This window comes from Asterias amurensis, chromosome 22 (genome assembly GCF_032118995.1).
Source record: "Asterias amurensis chromosome 22, ASM3211899v1".
NCBI lineage: Eukaryota > Metazoa > Echinodermata > Asteroidea > Forcipulatida > Asteriidae > Asterias > Asterias amurensis.
The window spans coordinates 10,556,625-10,574,677 of NC_092669.1; positions in this window are offsets into that span (position 1 = coordinate 10,556,625).

Genomic DNA, 18,053 nt, shown 5'->3' on the forward strand with positions numbered 1-18,053 from the left:
AAAGGGCCTTAGATATTTATGATGACGTCATCTTTGGACAGTCATCAATAATCTCAAAAAGTTAGATGCCATATTAAAACTCCGCCCAGTCATTTATGTTTTAAAGCAATCGCACAACATCGGTTAACAGTATTGTCCAAAGGCCCACACTTCGTGTATCACAACTTATAAATAAAATAACAAACCTGTGAAAATTTAGGCTCAATCGGTCATCGGAGTCGGGAGAAAATAACGGGAAAACCCACCCTTGTTTCCGCACGTTTCGCCGTGTCATGACATGTGTTTAAAATCAATCCGTTTTTCTCGACATCGAGAATTGATAATTGTTTTAATGTTTTCTCAAAAAGTAAAGCATTTCATGGAATAATATTTCAAGGGAAGTCTTTCACCATTACCTTCTGTAAACCCTGTAAGTTATTTGTAAATTTGTGAACTTTTATTTTTTTCTGTTCAGAAAGTGTCCAATGGCTTTAATAGTTATATTTGTTTTGGGGGCAAGTGCATGCCTGATACTTCACGGAGGCAGCGAACGCTATTGCTTCCATGCCCCCTGTTCATTGCCTTGGTGCCCTTGAAATGCTCCAGTAGAAATTGACAATTTCCTCAAAGAGAAAATGCCTTGGTGCCCTTGCCCTTTCAAAAAAAACCCACATACAGGCCTGTAATTGAGTGCATGTACTAGACACTGTAATGTTACCATATAGAGTGCGTTCGTTTAGCTTCCCTGGGTCGACCCCGGTGTGTGGCGGTTGTTTTGTCCAGGACGAACGTGTGCAGATAATTACCCACGTTCGTCCTGTAAACAAATCCGTCACACACCGGGGTCGACCCAGGGAAGCTAAACGAACGCACCTAACGTTGATCAATAAACCAATCGTTAACTTTGAAGGGCGCCATCACGGTAGTCAACGTTTAGCGGAGCTCAGGCAACTCTTGGAAATCTACGATAGGAGTTTTTCCAGCGTAGCATTGTGCACCCTTTCCCGTTCCCCAGCGTTGAATATTTAGTCATCGTGTTTTGTTGTATACCGTTTAAGATTCCAAACGCTTGTATGTTTACGCCAGCAGTTCATTGTTGTTGATGTTGTTGTTGTTGTGCTGTTGTTGGTTGTTGGTTTGTTTAATGGGGAAGGAGAGGACTATATTGTGCTCTTAACTATTTGATCACTACTTACTTTTAAACTCTGATTAGATGGTGATTTCTTCTGGTTATTTTGATAGCACAGGCTGCATACTGCATAGAGAGCTGAGATGGTTTATTGAAAGAGGAAGAACTTCTGTTGGCAGGGGAAGCAATCTTCTTTTGCTAGGAACGTCATTAGTGGATAAACTGTTTAATTTTTTTAGTTATTTAAAAGGAAATGTTGTGAAGGCCTCACTCTGCCCCGTCTGTATCAAACCACCGATTAAACACACAACAGCCACAGGTACATAATGTCGATCTTACATTGTAATTTATATTTTCTATGTAATTTTAAAGGGAGGGCACACGTTTGGTAATTACTCAAAACAAATATTAACTTAAAAACTGACTTGGTAACAAGCATTGGAGAGCTGTTGATCGTATAAACCATTGTGGGAAACGACTCCCTATGAAGTAACGTAGTTTTTGAGAAAGAGGTAATTTCTCACTAAAATAATAAAAGACTTCTAGCCAGAAGTCTTTTATTCCTACCTGAAAGCACACAAATTCGTCCAACAAGGGTGTTTTTTCTTTCATCATTTTCTCGCAACTTCGATGACCGATTGAGCCCAAATTTTAAAAGGCTTGTTATTTCATGCATATGATGGGATACACCAGGTGAAAACACTGGTCTTTGACAATTAGCAAACAAGTACAGTGCCTCTAAACTTTATATGACGTGTTTTCTCTTGACTGTACTTTAGGTGCCTTTGTGGGTTGTTTGTGTCTGTTCTCCTTTATTAGATAGTGATTATTGTCGCTTTTTGGGTATCCACAGGCTTGTTCTCTGTAGTCTTATTTACAGTGATGTCTTGAAATAAATACATTAATAAGTAAATACTTAGACTTCTCTCTCATCTCCCAGTTTTCAACTAATTTGTTTCCGTAATACTTGCGGATATTTCATTTCCAATCCGGCTGGATTTGTTGGCACGTTGTTCCGCTATCGTAGCGTTGTTGAGGAAGCACCTGTAAGTGTTATATGGCAGGAATGCCTTATGGGACTCTACCGTCTAGCGGAGCTGTCAACGGTACAGGAAAACAGGATCTCGGTCATTGTGCAACAACTTCCTTGGACGCTGCGAGTGCTATGTTCTTACTGTTCATTTATTGTTTGTGCTGTTTGTCCTTTTATATTTTACAGTAAAACGGCGTACGTATGACCAAAGAGCAAAATGACAGGTGAAGTTCCATGTAAACAACTCTTGTAAACAACAATTTAAAGTGCTTCGGCATATAAAAACCATTCCACACAAAAGTGCTAGTTTTCACTGTTTATGCGTTGTTTGTGTTGTGTCCTTTTGTATTTTGCATTATAACATCGCATTTCGAAGCATCTGACAGTTGAAGTCTAATGGTCAATTAAACTCTTGCAAAGAACAACAAATTGGTTTGCCCCCCAAAAGTGCAAAAAATCCCCTTTCTAAAGTTCGTGAGACCAACATAAATGTTGTAAGAAAAGAACACTCTTTGAGATAAGAATGAATTGGGGTTGGGCCAACCATCTCAGTTCTGTCCTACGTCATGCTTTCTCGTGCTCGTGGAACTCCATATTTGAGCCATTTTTACTTCTACATGGGTGTGACAAAAACATATTTATAACATGTGAACGTTAAAGGAACACGTTGCCTTGGATCGGACGAGTTGGTCTACTAAAAGCGTTTTAAAACGTTTGTTATGAAATGCATATGGTTAGAAAGATGTTTTAAAAGTAGAATATAATGATCAACACAAGTATCACTCGAAATTGCGTGGTTTTCCTTTTACGTCGCGAACTAACACGGTCGGCCATTTATGGGAGTCAAAATTTTGTCTCCCATAAATGGCCGACCGTGTTGGTGGACGAGGTAAAAAGAAAACCACGCAATTTTGAGGCATATTTGTGTAGATCATTGTATTCTACTTTTACAATATCTTTCTAACCATATACATTTTACAACAAACGGTTACAGAACGATTTTCAAATACCAACTTGACCGATCCAAGGCAACGTTTTCCTTTAATACAAATTAAAATTGGAGTATTTGAAAATGAAGTTTTCCCCCCCAAAATCAAAGTTTTACCGAAGTGCCAAGTCTTTCAACTCGTGGTCCGGAAAAAATGAGAAAATGCGGGGGGGGGGGGGGACTGTATGGGGTCTGTCCGGGTCATGTCGCGTCGTGTCGCACATCCTGGAATGAAACTTTCCCATTTTTGCTGAAAAATTTGAGCAAAATTCCCCATGATATCCCAATTGTAAAAAAAGTTTTGGGGTAAACACCAACATTTCCCCATGTGCAATCAACACGGGTGGATATCAGTGGTGCATTTGTAGCTGGTATGGGGTGGCATGAGTAGGCCAAAGATAGCCTTGCTGTATGATGAGGTCACGGGTTATGAATAAACCACTTTAAGTGAATGTTACAGCTCAGTAGCTACTTCGTGTGTGCTCTAGAAGCGCACGAGGGAATATCGTTTGTTGAGTGATAGGAAACAACACTCATCAGCGAAGGTCTAAATGTCAATGTTAATTCATGATTTACCAGCCTTTGAGCTGTTTGCATCGAATGTTTTTAAATAAACCAACTCAATCAATGAAACGAGCAGAGTGTAGTTTAGTGGCGCCTTCATTCTCGTCTGGAGTCCTGAGCGCGTACGCAAAGCACGTGCAATTGTCAGAACAACCGCGGGGCCAAGCTAGCCTGAGCCGAATCCAAAGCCTAGGCCGTTCGGAAAAGGCCCTAGTCTCCATGCATGCTGGATCGCGGCTTACAGAAACGCCCTCTATCACTGGAATAGTCGCGACGTGTATGGGGCCGTATGGGGTTATACCAACTTAACAAAAACATATTCTAAATTTTCTTACAGATTGATAGCTTTTCATATAACCTTGACCCTAGGACTCGGGAAATTACCGAGTATACAGTGCATGCAAAACACACATAGCTGTAAAGGGTTAAAACCAACTTTAATAAACCCCTCTACTGTTTGACGTCATGTATTTTGTTTACTGCATTGCTTAAGTGCTTAATAAGTAGGCACATTTCGCAGGTTAAGCAGAGTCCTAATTGCTCAACATTCTTCTTCAAATCGATAAAAAAAAACTGTGACGTCTTCAGAAACAAGGTCTAATATTGAATTAAATTAATGATAACATGAAGTCAAGATGACTGCCCCCGCGTTTCAACGCAGAGTGACACTGAGTTTCAGTAGGTTGCAGATCATGGGGAGCACGCTGCGTGTGATTATAACGTGACAACCACAATGCTTTCCAAGTTATCAAATATGACGGGTTCCCCCATAGACTGTTAAAGGCACTGGGCACCTTTCATCAACATCATCTTCATCTTTAATTAGGCTGTGTTCATCCAGTGTAGGGTCTTTTCGAAACCACGGCTTCGGCTCCAGATTCGGCTCAGGCTATATACGCTTGGCCCCGCGGTTGTTGTGACAATTGCGCGTGTTTTGCGTATACACGCTCAGGGCGTCAGACGAGAGGACGGAGCTTGAAGCCGAATCCAGAGTCAAATGCGTTGATTCGAAAAGGGCCTAGGATGTAGCCCTCCTCAAGTTAAGCCATTTACATGAATAAGCAGCTCGTTTTGAAATTGGGCCCTATATTCTCACTCGGTTCCAAGCTGGCGTGTATAAAATCTTTGCGTTTCACGAAACGTCATATCGCAATTTCTCTATTAAAGTCACTGGACACCTGTGTGGTAAAAACTGGCAAAGACAAGAGTTCACACTTGGTTTATCCCAACGTGCATAAAAACATGACAAATCTGTGAACATTTTGACTCAATTGGTCATTAAAGTTGCAAGAGAATAATACCCATAGTTGCACAATTAATTTGTTTGATTTCAAGTGCCTGAAAAGACCTGAAGTGTTTTATTACTTGAGTGAGAAATTACCTCTTTCTAAAAAACTACGTTACTTCAGAGGGAGCCGTTCACCATTGCTCGTTACTCATACCAAGTACATTTTTGTGCTAACAATTGTTGTGAGTAATTACCAATAGTGTCCAAACCCAATTTCATAAAGCTGTTTAGCAGAAAATACTGCTTGACAAATTTCTTTGCTTAAAGCCATTGGACCTTTTCGGTACAGAAAAAAAAGTCCACAGATTTACAAATAACTTACAGGGTTTACAAAAGGTAGTGGTAAAAGACTTCTCTTGAAATATTATTCCATGAAATGCTTTACTTTTTGAGAAAACAGTAAAACAATATAAATTCTCGATATCGAGAATTACGGATTTATTTTAAACACATGGCATGACACGGCGAAACGTGCGGATACAAGGATGGGTTTTCCCGTTATTTTCTCCCGACTCCGATGACCGATTGAGCCTAAATTTTCACAGGTTTGTTAATTTATAGAAGTTGTGATACATGAATTGTGGGTCTTGGACAATTCTGTTTACCGAAAGGGTCCAATGGCTTTAACAAAAAAACGAGTGGTGCACTTACTCTAATTTTGACTGGTTTATGTTCAGCAATACCTTGCTGTGCGTAGCAAGTTGTTGACCTTACAGGCTATGAAAGTGGGCCCAGTTTGTAAAGTGAGGTGTTGTTTTAAATTTGAATAAATAATTTCCTCCTTGAAAAAAAATGTGTCCAGTGCCTTTAAGATGTTTTGGATGGAATTCGATGTATTAAATAACGTGGCAGTAATTGGTGGGCAGTACGTGGATGTTCCGCACTGTTGTTAGTACGAGTCGCACTCTTCATGCCTGATAGATACGTTATTACACGGCGGGACCATTTCGACCGCCACGGTCGAGTTGGTAAATGCCGGCCCATCAGCACACAGTCATCGGCACTTACTTCAAATATTATTATTTCTGGACTAATTTGATGTTGATCAAAGAACCCGTATTACTTACACGAACCTTTTTATTAGCGGGGTTAGAATATTTTGCGTATCAATGATTTTATAAAATTATTCTGTAAATATCACAAATTTGATATGACGCCAGTGAGCTAATTATAATGGATGAAAACAAAACCATTTTGTGAATTTTATGCGGATTTTGATGACTTATAAGTATTGATTGGTCTAAGTAATGATGATTTAGGTAGAATTTCACCCTGCTGTTAGATAATTCAATTCATAATATAACTTGTTAATAAAATAATAGCGAGATGAATCATAGTCGACAACAGAGGCTTATGCTAATACCTTGTTAGGCCTTAAAGACAATGGACACTATTGGTAATTACTCAAAATAATTATTAGCATAAAACCTTACTTGGTAACGAGTAATGGGGAGAGGTTGATAGTATAAAAAACATTGTGAGAAACGGCTCTCCTGAAGTAAATGTTGTTTCCGAGAAAGAAGTTATTTTCCACGAGTTTGATTTCGAGACCTCAGATTTAGAAATTAAGGTCTCGAAATCAAGCTTCTGAACGCACGTAACTTTGTGTGACAATGGTGTTTATTTTTTCATCAATATCTCGCAACTTCGATGACCGATTGAGCTAAAATTTTGCTATTTTGCTAAAAGTTTGCTATTTTATGCATATGTTGAGAGACACCAAGTGAGAAGACTGGTCTTTGATAATTACCAACAGTGTTCAGTGTCTTTAGGGCCTTCATAATGTTGCCTTGGTTTTAAAGACAGTTCTACAAAACTAATCAAAACTTTGTGAAGAAATAACCACACGTTATCGAGGAAGAAGTTGGAATATAAATCTTACATGTTCATTAAAGGCAGTGGACACTATTGCTAATTACTCAAAATAATTATGAGCATTAAACCTCACTTGGTAAAGAGTAATGGGGAGAGGTTGGTGGTATAAAACATTATGAGAAACGGCTCCCTCTGAAGTGGAGTAGTTTTCGAGATAGAAGTAATTTTCCACGAATTTGATTTCGAGACCTCAAGTTTAGAACTTGAGGTCTCGAAATCAACCATCTAAACGCACACAACTTCGTGTGACTAGGGTGTTTTCTTCTTTCATTATTATCTCGCAACTTTGATGACCGATTGAGCTCAAATTTTCACAGGTTAGTTATTTTATGCATATGTTGAGATACACCAACTGTGAAGGCTAGTCTGTGACAATTACCAATAGTGTACACTGCCTTTAATAAACCGGTTCTAAAAACATTGTTTTCTGCTTCCATGGTAAACAACTGAAAATGTGTTTATTTGTTCTGTGCTATCCAACTGAAATCCAACTGTTACCCAACTGAATATATAAAATCTGTCTTTATTTGTTCCGTAATATTTAGTTCTCCAACAGCACATAATGTGCTTATAACATAATTACTTTGGAAACAATGGCGAAAACAACTTTTTGATGTAGTAGGACAACCCACGTAATTGTGTAGGGACTTGAAAACCAATTCTCATTTTCAAGACTAATGGGAGTCTTTGGTTGTGATTGAAATGTGGGTGGTGAAGAATCCTCTAATGTTGTTTTGCACAGGTTATGCAACATACTGTCTTTATGTAAAATAGTGAAAAACCACTCGTTTTGTCCGCCACCACTCTTGCAAAGAACCATATGGCGGACAACTCTTTCTAGAGTGAAAGACGGGTAATTCAAACACGATTTAGAGTGAAGTTCGTTCCAATTTCGCCCAAAAAGAGTGAAACAGATTGACTTTCACTCTCAAAAGAGCGAAAATGACACCACTCGGACAAGAGAGTGAAATTTTCACTCTTTTACATTAACAGAGTAAGTTGTTGCAGGAGTAATGTGTTCACACGGTGTCCTTGGCTGTTAATAAAAACACACATTGTTATTTGCCACTCTCACAAAAAAACGTGACCAACGAATTTCATGAAATGTCCAAATTGCTTTTATTAAAATCTCTCGCAAAACTATAATGATGGAACTTTCCCGCTACTTAACTATTCGGTTACGCATGAAATCATTTACAACCGGTCACCAGCTGTAACCTGTCAGCATACTGAGCGTCATATGATACAGTTGATCATATGGACTTATTGATTGATTCTACAAACTCGAAGAAATCATCAGAACTGTAGACTATCGTCAAAACTGCAAAACGTCTGCTTAGAACTTTAAAGACACTGGACACTATTGGTAACTGTCAAAGGCCAGTCTTCTCACTTGGTGTATCTCAACATATGCATAAAATAACAAATCTGTGAAATTTTTTGCTCAATTGGTCGTCAAAGTTGCGAGATAATAATGAAAGGAAAAATTACAATTGTCACACGAAGTTGTGTGCGTTTAGATGGTTGATTTCGAGACCTCAAATTCTAATCCTGAGGTATCGAAATCAAATTCGTGGAAAATTACTTCTTTCTCGAAAACTATATTACTTCAGAGAGAGCTGTTTCGTTTGAAATAATTTTAAAGTCGATAAAAATAGCATCCGAAGACTCGGTGGGAGTTGGCTCCGGACACTTTTGTTCGTATACAAACTTACTTGGTCGTGAGCAATGGAGAGCTTTCGATAATAATGAAACATTGTGAGAAACGGCTCCCTCTGAAGAAGGTATTTTTTCGAGAAAGAGGTAAATATTATAAGACTTAAGGCCTGAAGCATTTTATTAAGTATCTGAAAGCACACATATTTTTGCAACAAAGTTTTTTCTTTCATTATTCTATTGCAACTTCGATGACCGTTGAGCAATGAACAAAAGAAAAAGAAACAAAAAACCTACCAAAAAGAAAAACAACAACAGCAATAATCATACATAATCAACGGTGTGTTCAATACAACATGACTGAAACGGTAATTGTCAAAGACCAGTCTTCTCACTTGGTGTATCTCAACATATGCATACAATAACAAACCTGTAAAAATTTGAGCTCAAGACGTCGAAGTTGCGAGATAATAATGAAAGGAAAAACACACTTGTCACACGAAGTTGTGTCCTTCAGATGCTTGATTGCAAGACCTCAAAATTTGAATCTGAAATCTCGAAATCAATTCGTGGAAATTACTTCTTTCTCGAAAACTATGTTACTTCAGAGGGAGCCGTTTCTCACAATGTTTTACACTATCAATAGCTCTCCATTACTCTATACCAAGTACGGTTTTATGCTATTAATTATTTTGAGTTATTACCAATCGTGTCCACTGCATTATAAGAGATTACCACACATTATGTCATTTCTAAGAATCACCTTCAAATACATTTGAGAATTCTTGTTTTTTGACCTCGAAAAATAAAGTGCAAATTAAAATTATGATTCTCTAGGTAATACCATAATTAATGGGTGCGTTCGTTTAGGACGAACGTGTGCAGATAATTACCCACGTTCGTCATGGAAGAAAAAACCGCCACACACCGGGGTCGACCCAGGGAAGCTAAACGAACGCACCAAATAATTTATGTCTTGTTGCTCGATGTGCCTATATACGCATGATGCCCTCACTATGTCCTAATAACCATGTCCTTAAGCAAGACACTTAACCATTATTGCTGCGTCTTTCGGATGGGACGTAAAACCGTTGGTCTCGTGTGCTGTGTAACGCATGCAAAAGAACCCAGCGCACTTATCGAAAAGAAAAGGGGTTTGCTCTGTTTTTCGTGGTTTGATTGGTTGTACATTGCGCCCCATCTCCTTGTAAACTATTACATTGTGATTTCGTTTAAAGGGGTAGGTCTCATTATTTAAAGCAGTCCCACATACCTTGCAGGAAAATACTGACTGTTAAAGCGCCTTGAGCATCACTGAGTGACAGTATGCACGCTATCATTATTGCGTTTTAAGAAACCCTGTTTGGGTTAGAAGCGAGGGTTCTTAAAGGGATGCTGCAGTGAATTCAAATAAAACAGTTAATTTTGCTGTCATTTATTCTGATATAATTTTTATGTATTGAACATCAATAAAATGTGTTTTGTTTATTCCCGACACATCTGACTGGCGTAATTAGCGAATAAGTCATGCCCCCCCCTGCTGTGGATTGTTACCGCCCCCCTACCATCGACGTCACGTCGGGAATTCAAACAAATCGTCGGCAAAAAGAGTCTGGTCCCTAACTACACGCGCCTAGGTACAGGCCACACAGTGCACACGTCTCTATATGCACACAGCCAGGGGGCCCGGCGGCTCGGGTAACCGACATGACGTCACGTTTATGCAAATGAAGACTCCCTTTAGGGGCAGGGTGGGTTCCCCTAATCTCTTGAAAATCATTTTTAAAATACTTGCGCATTTAATAAAAAATATAAAAAGTATTTCAGGTTTAAAAAGTCATGTTTAATCGTTTAAATGAATAAAAAAAACTGCAGCCACCCTTTAAAGTGTACTTCAAATTCAAATTTATTTCCACTCTTCATGAAAATTTCCAAAACAGTACATAGCCAAACAAATAACTTGTAAACAAATTACCAATCAGAAAAGCTCTTTTCAAAAAGGGCACACACATTTTGCAACATGGGTGTTTTTTGTTAATTAATCTCTTGCAACTTCGATGACCAATTGAGTCAACATTTTCACAGATTTATCATCTGATGCATATATTGGGATACACCACATGAGGATACTAGTCTTTTACAGTTACCTATGCATGTCCAGGGGTCGAGTCCTAACTTATGCTTGTCCTCGGGAGCTAAGAAAACAAGTCTCAAATCTTGTGAAATCAACCCAGTGCCTTTAAAGCCATTATACACTTTCGGAACAGGAAAAAAAAAGTTCACAGATTTACAAATAAGTTACAGGGTTTATAGAAGGTCACGGTGAAAGACTTCTCTTGAAATATTATTCCATGAAATGCTTTACTTTTTGAGAAAACATTAAAACAAATAGCAATTCTCGATAACGAGAATTACGGATTTATTTTATATACATGTCAAGACACGGCGAAACGTGTGGAAACAAGGGTGGGTTTTCCCGTTATTTTCTCCCGACACCGATGACCGATTGAGCCTAAATTTTCACAGGTTTGTTATTTATTATATAAGTTGTGATGCACGAAGTGTGGGCCTTGTGACAATACTGTTTACCGAAAGTGTACAATTCATGGCTTTAAACGTTCACCGTGCAATACACACCACCCACCGCCGGCAATCGCGTCCCAAGCCAGGGTCTAAATTTCCGACGTAATAACCATTGATTAGAATCTACGGTAAAGACAACGACATCCACTTCAGTAAATAGAATGACTTCATTGGCAAAACTTGTCACTTAGGGAGCTGTTTTTACAAGTGAAACTGAAAAGCTTCAGACAAAATAGGAATTTATATTGCTTGCCTGACACTTTTAATTAATCAGTCGATATATTTTTTTTTGCCAAGCCCTTAAAGGAACATTACAGAATTGCTAAGAAAAAAGAAGTCTAAGATCACAGATTTACATAAAGCTTACACCGTCTAATGGTGATGATAGTAGAAAACATCCCTTGAAATATTTCAGTCTGTCATATTTGATGAGAAATAAATAATATAATTTCGCGTTTGGAGTTTATCGCTCAGCGAGCAAATTTTTTCACTTTTAATTTGGAATCGATGTCATGCAAAAAAGTGTAATCTGTTTTCACTATTCTCTCGTGACCCAGACGGCCGATCGATCTCAAACTTCTACAGGTTTGCCAGTTTATGTATGGTGGATTACATAATGTGCTTACACATTACTACCAGCAACTGTTTTGTTGGCAAAAACCAATTCTGTAAAATTCCTTTAAAGCCTTTCGCATTAACGCTGAGTAGGGCTGCTCCTTTGTTTTTAAAACATCCACGGTTGATTTATGCGCTAAATAAAAAATGTAGTGAGTGCATTCAATTAGGTTAGATTAAACTAAAGAACTACATTACATATTATTCACTACGGTGTGTAAATTATTCGTACGCGACGACTGGATGAATAAACAAGTTATATGGGCTCATGTTACTTTGAATATCCCAATTTTCTTTATTTGTGAATTTTTATTTTATTTTGTTTAACCATACCTTCCTCTGGTCTAAAATAATGTCGACGGCCGCTTTTGTTTATTCAAAGGGACTGGACACTATGAGTAGTTACTCTTAAAGACAATGGGCACTATTTGTAGAGTGTCATGGCCGAGTGGTTAAGAGCATCGAATTCAAGTTCTGGTGCTAATTCACCGGAGTGTGGGTTCGAATCCCGGTCGTGACACTTGTGTCCTTGAGCAAGATACTTTACTATAATTGCTTCTCTTCACCCAGGGGTATAAATGGGTACCTGCGAGGGTAGAGGTTGATATTGTGAATGAAAAGCTTTCGGAGCGCCACGGCAGCTCGGGGCTGTATACTCCCTAATGGGAGCTGAGAAAGATTAAAGGGATGTTTATTGGCCCAATGACCAGGGGACTAATGTAAAGCGCATTGATACAGTTTATTGTGAAATGCGCTATATAAGAACTTGTTATTATTATTATTATTATTGGTAATTGTCAAAGACCAGTCTTCTCACTTGCTGTATCTCAACTATGCATAAAATAACAAACCTGTGAAAATTTGAGCTCAATTGGTCATCGAAGTTACGAGATAATAATGCAAGAAAAAACACCCATGTTACATGAAGTTGTGTGCTTTCAGATGCTTGATTTCGAGACCTCAAATTCTAAACTTGAGGTCTCGAAATCAAACCCGTTGAAAATTACTTCTTTCTCGAAAACTACGTCACTTCAGAGGGAGCTGTTTCTCATTATACCATCAACCTCTCCCCATTACTCGTCACCAAGTAATGTTTTATGCTGATAATTATTTTGAGTAATACTAATAGTGTCCTTTACTAATTGTAAGCAGAAAAAACTTACTTAGTAATTAACAATGAGAGCCGTTGATATTATACAACATTGTGAAGAGGGAAGTTTTTTAGAAAGAGGTAGTTTCTCAGTCAAATATTGAAAGACTACGGGCCTGAAGCCTTTTTGGTGCATCTGAAAGCACTGAAATTTCATTCATTATTCTTGTGCAACTTTGATGACCAGTATATTGAGTCCAAACTTCTAATAATGTTGCCAAAAACTTTCATTACGTTGAAAAAAAAACAAAAAACCGATGACCCAAATACCTTTAGGAAACAACTTTCAATGAAATTGTGTTTTTATCAAAACAAAATGTTCGCTTTCAAATAGATGCAAATGGTTTTCAGAAAACATGAAGATAACAAATTCTGAACAGTGTTGTTTTTTCTGGGGCAAACTTGACTACTTTGTTTATTTTTCGATCCGTCGGGTTCTTTTAAATTCAAGTTTAAAAGAAGTCCGCCGTTTAAAAAATATTTTCCAATATTTTACCTTGAAAGCTTTAATACACAAATGGGCCCAGGCGTTGAGGCCAGATTTCTATCTTAAATCCATATTTGGATGTAAATGCACTGGATACCTTTGATAATACACAAATGGGCCCAGGCGTTGAGGCCAGATTTCTATCTTAAATCCATATTTGGATGTAAATGCACTGGATACCTTTGAATTTCAAAGACAAGTGGGCCACATTTTCTTACTTGGTGTATCCCAACATAATCAAATAACAAACCTGTGAACATGGTCGATTTTACAAGAAGATAATGAAAGAAAAAACACTCTTACTTTGTGTGCTTTCAGATGCATAATACAAGGCTTCAGCTGAAGTCTTTTATTGAGTAAGAAATTACCCTCTTTCTAAAAAAATACGTTACTTCAAAGGGAGCCGTTTCTCGCAATGTTTTATATTATCAACAATTCCCAAATGCTCGTTACCGAGTTAGTTTTTATATTGACAATTATTTTGACTAGTTACCAATAGTGTCCAGTGCCTTTATAGCCATTGGACCCTTTCGGTACAGAAAAAAAAGAAAAAGTTCACAGATTTACAAATAACTTATAGGGTTTACAGAAGGTACATGAAATATTATTCAATGAAATGCTTTACTTGTTGAGAAACACATGTCATGACACGGCGAAACGCGCGGATACAAGGGTGGGTTTTCCCGTTATTTTCTTCCGACTCCGATGACCGATTAAGCCTTAATTTTCACAGGTTTGTTATTTTATATAGAAGTTGTGATACACGAAGTGTGGGCCTTGGACAATACTGTTTACCGAAAGGGTCCAATGGCTTTAATGCAAGTTGCTTAGCCATTTTAAACCATTTCCTTAAAAGCTTCATGATATACAAATGGGCACAGGCGTTAAGGTCAGATTTATATCTGAACCCCCATGTTTGGATGTGAAGCCCAGGTGAATTAACGAATGGGCCAGTTTCCGATTTAGGACCCGATTAAGTTCGGCAGACCTATTTCACGGGGTGTCCGCATGGCCAGTCAATCATCACACCAATGCGCCTATCACAACACACCAAGTGTTTACTCCTCCATAGTGTATTATACCATTTGGGAGTCAGCGAAATATTTGTGAAATTTCATGGTACGGGTCGCTGATGAAAATGATATTGAAAATTGTGTAAGAGAATAAAATAGGTGGCTGTGACGGTCTGGACTGTTGATGGTACACTAGAAATACTAAATACTGATATTATATATTGATATGTTTTAGTTATGTCAACTATAGATTGATATAGTCCAGATATTCGAATATTTCTCCCATGACAAGCCTTACTAGTATAGAGATTTTGCACTAGTGGACACTATTAGTAATTGTCAAAGACCAGTCTTTCCACTTGGTGTATCTCAACATATACATAAAATAACAAACCTGTGAAATTTGAGCTCGATGGTCGTCGGAGTTGCGAGATAACTATGTAAGAAGAAAACACCCTTGTCACACAAAGTTGTATTCACTATTTCAAATATATTTCTGGATTGACGTAGCTCTGGAATAAATGTTATGATCAGTGAGCTATCGAAATAATCAAATTTCCCCCTAATCTACTTTAACCATTATTGTCATTAGCAATGAGAGTATTTGCCTATTAATTTCCATAAATAATTCCATCATTCATTTCAAATAATTACATCATCCATCTCCATGAAAGCATGAGACCGAACTATGTTTGTAAAATGATGGCATTTGCAACTTGCGCAAAGTAAACTTTCAGCTGAAATTGTCCTACATTTCTGTTTTTATTGGTGTTGGTACCTTTGTACAACACAAAACACAAACGTCTTTCAATGCAGTCTTGGAAGTGGACCAACTTACCTGAAAGATCTACTAACTCCATACACTCCTACTAGAAACCTCCGTTCCGCTAACAAAGACACCCTCGTTATCCCTAAAGTTACCACCAAAGCATATGGTCAACGTAGTTATCAGTTTGCTGTACCTCACTTATGGAACAATCTCCTTCTACACATCAAACAAGCCACTACGATCTCAAGTTTCAAGACTCTTCTCAAAACACATCTATTCAAATTATCTTATACTTAATTATTCTTTTGGTTCCTCTGAGCGCTTAGAGACTTTCTTTTGGAGGTGTTAGGCGCTATAGAAATGCGGTTATTATTATTATTATTATTATTATTATTACATATTTGCATTAAAGTTACACGGTGTGAAGATCGTGATAGTAGAAAGCTTCCCTTAAAGCCATTATACACTTTCGGAACAGAATAAAAAAAAAAAGTTCACAGATTTACAAATAACTTACAGGGTTTACAGAAGGTAGTGGTGAAAGACTTCTCTTGAAATATTAATCAATGAAATGCTTGAGAAAACACTTAAATAATTATTAATTCTCGATATCAAGAATTACGAATTTATTTTAAACACATGTCATGACACGGCGAAACGTGCGGAAACAAGGGTGGGTTTTCCCGTTATTTTCTCCCGATTAATTTTCACAGGTTTGTTATTTTATATATAAGTTGTGATACACGAAGTGTGGGCCTTTGGACAATACTGTTTACCGAAAGTGTCCAATGGCTTTAAAGGCAGTGGACCGTATTGGTAATTACTCAAAATAATAATTATTAGCATAAAACCTTACTTGGTAACGAGTAATGGGGAGAGGTTCATAGTATAAAACATTGTGAGAAACGGCTCCCTCTGAACTGACGTAGTTTTCGAAAGAGAAGTAATTTTCCGCGAGTTTGTTTTCAAAACCTCTCAGAATTAGATTTCAAGGTGTCGAAATCATAGTTATCTGGCAACTTCGACGACCAACTCAAATTTTCACAGTGTTGTTATTTTATGCATATATTGAGATACACCAAGTGAGAAGACTGGTGTTTGACAATTACCTCTAGTGTCCAGTGTCTTTACAATATAAATAATTGCTGAGGTGCTTTAGTTTTTGAGAACGATAAAACAATGTCCACGCAATTATTAATACGCGACTTACGCAACTCTTCTGACAACATTGCTCTGTGATTTTGTCCTTTTTTTGATAAAATCTTAAAGACTAATGAAGCTGGTAAATGATATTACGTTCATCTTCATTCACAGTGAGTAGGGGTTCATGTCATGGCCTAGACCTGATCTACAAAAGGTATCAAAACCAGTATTATTAAAGGCAGTGTACACTATTGGTAATTGTCAAAGACTAGCCTTCACAGTTGGTGTATCTCAACATATGCATAAAATAACAAACCTGTGAAAATTTGAGATCAACCCGTCATCGAAGATGCGAGATAATAATGAAAGAAAAAACACCATTGTCACACGAAGTTGTGTGCGTTTAGATGGTTGATTTCGAGAACTCAAGTTCTAAATCTGAGGTCTCGAAACCAAATTCGTGGAAAATTACTTCTTTCTTGGAAACTATGGCATTTCAGAGGGTGCCGTTTCTCACAATGTTTTATACCAATCAACCTCTCTCTATTACTTGTCACCAAGAGAGGTTTTCTGCTAATAATTATTTTGAGTAATTACCAATAGTGTCTACTGCCTTTAAACAGCGGCTACAGAATGCTCAGAAATATAAAGCTGTTACATTTTTGTCATAGATGGAGTCCATAGGAAACAGAAAATGACGAGTCTCTTACCTCATGTTAAAACATGGTTAAAAATGGGGTTTCCCCGAACCACTCCAAGCCAAAATTCTGAGAAACGTGAAGTCAAACATACCCGCGCGACAAAGGAATCGTGATGTCATTGGCACTAATTGATGTTGAAAATAGCGCTCTTAGTTGGTTAAAGCTAGAGAACTGTGTACAAACCCAATTGGGGAAAATCGCCACTGACGTCAAGGGGTCATATTGGGTGCGTTCGTTTAGCTTCCCTGGATCACAGGACGAACGTGTGCAGATAATTACCCACGTTCGTCTGGAAAAAAACCGCCACACACCGGGGTCGACCCAGGGAAGCTAAACAAACGCACCCATAATAGATAAGCCGTTTTTGACTCTCGGCTGAAAAAGCCGCGCGGAGAGGTGCACTTTTGACTTGAAGTATTTATTACCAAATGCAAATGTTATGCGTAAAATGGTTATAAATCGGTATCTACGATGTCTGTTTGGCAAAAAAAAGGTAAGAGGTAAAAAATTGAGATTATCCTGTAGCCGCTGTTTAAAGGCAGTGGACACTATTGGTAATTACTCAAAATAATTATCAGCATAAAACCAAACTTGGTAACGAGTAATGGGGAGCTGTTGATAGTACAAAACATTGTGAGAAACGGCTCCCTCTGAAGTGAAGTATTTTTCGAGAAAAAAGTAATTTTCCACGAATTTGATTCCGAGACCTCAAGTTTAGAATTTGAGGTCTCGAAATCAAGCGTCTGAAAGCACACAACTTCGTGTGACAAGGGTGTTTTTTCTTTCATTGTTATCTCGCAACTTCGATGACCGATTGAGCTCAAATTTTCACAGGTTTGTTATTTTATGTATATGTTGAGATGCACCAAATGTGAAGGCTAGTCTTTGACAATTACCAATAGTGTCCACTGCCTTTAATGGCTTATTTGTTTGTGTGAAGTGAGAGCATTCTACGCACAATAAGGAAACGCCATGCAGTCGTGCGCATTGCTGCGTGTTTAATGCTCAGCAGCACACACTGACTTATTCACGAGATGGTGAGGCAAGTAGCAGAATAGTGAGAGAGTCGTGCGATCACCA